Here is a 5,037-nt window from a genome sequence, read left to right as displayed (position 1 = left end):
TCCAATCTACCGCCCCTTTCCTGGTGCCGCCCCTACCACGTGGCCCAGCCGCTGTCAAAGTAAGTCAGATTGCATGTAGCCTTGGCTTACACTTTGCACGTGAGCCGGCGCCCTGCCTCTCCTCCCCCCCCTCCCTCTCTTTCGTTTCTGCCCGCCACCTTCGGCTCCGCCCAACCGGGCGGGGCGGGCACCGCGGGATAAAAATAAATCCACTCCAAAAATTATTACCTTGGGTGTTGGAATGTACAGGCGAAAGGAATTACCCTCGAACCCTTTCTACTTTCGACTCTTTGGAGGAAAATTTATCCTCGGAGCGTGCAGCATGCCCTAGGAGCCGCATGGCGCTGGCTGACGGAGTATGATCTGCACTGGAAAAACACAAGTGAGGAATCAACACCCTTCTCTTCTTGCTGTTAATGCCTTTCGTGCCTTTACAGAGGCACTAACGGATTCGCACCCCTGGAAAGGCATAAAAATGCCCCAACGGTGCTAAATTTTAGTGCCTCTGGGGACTTTTGTGCCTTTCTAAAGGCATTAAAATTTAGCACCTTGAAAAGGTACTAAGTCCTACCTTTGTTTTTCCAGTGTGGACTCAGACGAGGGAGTAGTACGTATTACCCACTGAAAACAACAGTAAGAAGGAGAAACTTATTAAAAACTCACAACAAAAATTACACATTGACATGTTTAAGTATAAAATAAAACTCACAGTCCAATATTGACCAATTTTCTTTAAATGATTTGCACTGGTACTTTTAGTCAGTCCTTCCTTACAAAGGCAACAATAACAATTAACGTCCTCTGCTTGTTTTTTGGCAACACTTTTCGACAGGAAATTCATCCACTTACCAAAATTTAAATGCGCCATTCTTTTTACACACAGGAAATATCCAATATCCTGCCGAACGAAACACTGACTACAACACACAGGCAGGAAGGGTGCATGAGACAAGCAGCACAGTCATCTCTGGCTCTGTGACACGCAGACGCGCCCCATGTTGGGCCAGGGATGCACACACAAACCGCACACGCCTTTTGCTCCTCTCTCTGTCTCTCTCTATCTCTCTCTCTTTCTATCTCTCTGCATGCTGGTGTGTTTGTGCGTAAGATAGAGAAGGACCGAGAGAGAGAGAGAGAGACAGCGGCGCGCGGTGTGCCTCCGCTGCCGTTCTCTGCCGCCACCCCTTCCCCCTCCCGGCCGGTCGCGGGCGGGCGGCTCAGTTGCCGGCGAGCCTCGGCCACGATCACACCCACCAGGACTCCCGGTGCCGGGCGGAGCGGAGCCGACGCAGCCGCGGGCCGCGGTGGCAGCCAGGACGCGCGAACTCGAGATCGCGACCCGCGAGGCGCAGCGGCGCAGCGCGGAGCCTCCGTGTGTGCGGAGCGCGTGTGTGCGTGTGCGACTGTGTACGTTTATGGGACGATCCGGCCTGAAAAAAAAACCGCCAAAAAAACTATTTTTAAAAAATAAACAAAGCACCTATGTGAAAAGCTACGAAGCGGAAAGCGGACTGTTTAGGAAGACAGTGGAAGTGATTGCATTCGACACGGACTATTCGTGCAAAGTGTACCACTGCCCCTCTTCTTGGGGTCGCTGAGCTGAGCCGGAGGCAACGGCGCAGCGATATTCGCCTGGCGCGCCCCCGCGTCCCGCCCTCTGCGCGGGACGACGACGTCTCGAGTTCCGGCCGCCGCAGTCTCTTTGCAGTGAAAAGCCCTTTGGGAAGTAATCGGCATCGATTAGCGGGGCAACGCGAGGAGGAAGAGAAGAAGAAGAAGAAGGAGGAGGTCAAGGAACCAAGCGCGCACGGGTAAGTGCGCGACCAAGGAAGGACCGCATCCGGGAGCAGAGAGGACGACGTATAGGAGAATAAACGATAAAATCGTCTTCAGCTGATATTACGCATCAACGGCAAACACGATATGTGGGATAACTCTTCAATGAGTTATCGTTCAGTCGATACGTGTTCGTTATGCATATTCAATTTTAATTGGCCGTTCCAGAGGGTCAAGGAGATGAAACGGCGCGCGGCAGACTGAAGTAGTGGCGCTCTGCGTCTGGAACTGACCTAGAGTGAGTGTGTGAGTGAGTGAGTGCACCGTTAAAACCCTGCAGCACTGTCGCTTACGGCCAGTTTTCGCCGTTAGCTACGGTGATGAACCCTGATTCACCGTAGCTTACAGTGACATTCACCGTTGCTTCCAGTCACATTCACCGTAGTCTACGGTGAAAATTGGCCGTAGCCTACGGTGCTGCAGGGTCGCTGTAGCTTACGGTGACAGTCACCGTAAGCATTTAACAGAGTGAATGAGTGAGGTAGGGAAGGTCCCGGGTGGAAGGATCTGCATTTTGGAATATAGCGATTCACTACACTCGGACCAAATTTGCCTCTGCAGTGTAAATGTACATTGACTACTTTCTGATTGCGGATAATGTAAATTTTGTATTGTAGCTAGTATCTAGTTTAAAACTATCCTTTGACTAGATTCAAAATGCATATGGGTGATATAGTAAACATGTAGTTTAACTATAGTAATCTGTTGTAAAACTACAAATTTTCTGTAGTTTTACAACAGTTGGACTATAGTTTTTTCGCGGGTTGCACAGTTTTACTGCAGTTTAGCGGGTTAGTTTCGAACTACACTTCGAACAACAGTTGGGAAGTACAAACAAAACCTACAGTTGGTCTCACACTTAAAGTGCAGTGTTCAAAACTTCGTTCGAAAAATTTTTGTGCCGGGAATTTCTTCTACTCCTACCTTTCTACCTTCCCCCGCTAACCCCCTCTCATCCGATTAATTGATTATAGCACTCTTACCTTGATGAAAGTTGATGAAGATGATGGGAGTTGAACCTCTGACCTCGGAGTTGGTAGCCCAGTACGATGACCACTGAGCCACTGCGACACCATACCTCTGGTCTCGCAGTAACCCAATGACATGCTAAGCGTTCCGGTCCGACAATTCACAGTCGAACTACAGTCGAACTACAGTCGAACTACAGTCCAGCTACAGTTATGCTACATTTAATCCACCGGTTGCGTAGTTCCTATGCTGCCTAAGATTTACAACCGAATAAATCGCCTCCTGCTAAGTTCACAGGACAAAAGCAGTGTAGTTCACGTGCAAAACGTGCACACCGGCCATTAAATGCATGTATACGTATTCTGCGCGTAATATCTTTATGTAGAAGTATTTTACCACGAGCCAGGGAGGCGTCAAAAGGCATCGTGAGCACGTCCGGCAGTGTGGGAAACTCGTACTCACCCTCCTAAGTAGGTAGCTAGGCCTGGTTTGGGGTATTTCCTTTCGCCGCATTCGGCCCCCCATAATATACTCCCGGCCGGTAGAACGGCACGTGTGCGGGGGGCGGGGCCGAGCGGGGCTTTCCAGGATGTCTTTTACCTGCTAGAGTGATGAGTCGCCTCTACTGCCCGGTCTGTTTACTAAGTGCAATGTTCAGGGGAAAACATACTATGAAGGACTGTTTACTATAAAAGAGACAGCAGTAGTTCTGCAAACTGACCGCACAAATGTACTGTAACAGCCGAGAGCAGTCATAACAATTCTTTTTAACAATATATTTTTTGCATATGGAATGTAACAGGGACTGAATTCACGAAGTACAATTAAAAGAGCGAATCATATTGTCAATTTATCTGCTTTAAAACTACAGCAACAACTCAATGTACCACTTACATTCCGGGGTGCATTCTCAAGTGTAGTTGCCAGAGCAGTAAAAGTGTGTTTTATTTATATTTCTTACTGTTATTTGAGCATGTAGTCGTGATTATAACCAGCATTGCAGTTAAAATACAAACATAACTATAGTTTCGCAACTATAGTTAGGCAACTACAGTTTCGAATGCAGTTTTTCTGTACTCCTTTCCACCCGGGGTGTGAGTGCAAGTGCGTGTCGAGGGTAGAGAAATAGCTATTCTGTCAGCTCGGGGTGGGTTATGACCATGATCGAATACTATATACGGAATACTTACGCCGTCGACCGGAGGGGAAATGGACGCAGACACGCACCCGCGAACCCACACAAAAGATGAGGGTGCACACGCACACGCCAAAGACACCGAAAACGAAATGAGCACAGTTTCCTCCAGCTGCCAGCGTTCTGTCTTCTTCTGTGTCCTCTTGCTGCTGCTGTGGGTAACAAGCAACGGCCACATACGGACAAGGCTTAGGTTAGCTGCGTGGGGTGGGGACGGGCGGTGTGGGTGTAGGGCGGGGCAAACGAAAAAAGAGAGATCTCGTCACGACAACGAACGTGTTTGTTAACGTTGACAAACAACCCAATTTCTTTCTACTCGCAATGAATAGGTTTCTTAGATACAAAATCATCAAAAACACCTCATGTAGTGGTCCCAAGGAACTCATTCGTTGTCCTTAGCCTCATTAAGGTGTTAGCGACACGGGCAAAAATAATCGGTCCTCTCAGTCTTTTTCTTAACAACATGTTCAGTCTGGTGGCGAAATCTTTTTTCCCGTGCAGGGCGGGCCAGGGCGGAACAGGGCGGGACCCTGCGGGGACTCACCTCGGCGAGACGGGCCCGGGCCCCGGACACAGCGCTCAAGTTACATTTTGCCCGGGTGGCTTGCGGGGCAGAGGCGGGGGAAGGGAAGTGCACCACAGTGTGCTAACAGCGCGACTAACAGCCGGCCTCGCCCCGCCCCCACCCCTCCGTCCGCAACGCCCGTAGCAAAGCAGCGCTACCAGACACTGCGATAAGAATAAGCCCCCCAATTACCTGAGTCGCCAGCTCCGTCGTTGCGGGGCACAGCCTCGCTGCTTGTCAAAGCGGCGTCGCCTTCCCCGAGCGCCGCCGTACCTCGGGAGACCATTCCGTTCAGGCTCAAGAAAATTGTCAAGATTTCAGCGCCATCCACCTAAAGATTTGATTGGATGAAAAAAAAAGTTCCGACCAGAAACGGATCGTGAAAGCAGATGATACCTTGTGAAGAATTATTCTATTCCAGTCTATTATATTTCCGTATTTACACTTGTGGGGAAAGGGAGGGGGTAGGTGG

At 49.7% G+C, this 5,037-nt stretch overlaps 1 protein-coding gene across 2 annotated transcripts in view; it reads left to right on the top strand.

Annotated features, from left to right (window-relative positions):
- The window catches only part of LOC113205181 (adenylate cyclase type 6), a 114,332-nt gene that overhangs the window by 4,825 nt on the left and 104,470 nt on the right, over window positions 1-5,037 (top strand). The window contains exon 1 of one of the 2 annotated variants that reach the window (XM_026420692.2): window positions 1,188-1,811. The exons of the other annotated variant lie outside the window; for it this stretch is intronic. The gene's annotated coding sequence lies outside the window, so the exon portion shown is untranslated. Of the gene's footprint in view, window positions 1-1,187; window positions 1,812-5,037 lie in introns of those variants that run through there. 2 annotated transcript variants of the gene reach the window in all.

Source organism: Frankliniella occidentalis, unplaced genomic scaffold (genome assembly GCF_000697945.3).
Source record: "Frankliniella occidentalis isolate FOCC.00 unplaced genomic scaffold, Focc_3.1 Scaffold148, whole genome shotgun sequence".
NCBI lineage: Eukaryota > Metazoa > Arthropoda > Insecta > Thysanoptera > Thripidae > Frankliniella > Frankliniella occidentalis.
Note: the sequence above shows the minus strand (reverse complement) of the source record. Positions and strands in the feature narration are given on the sequence as shown.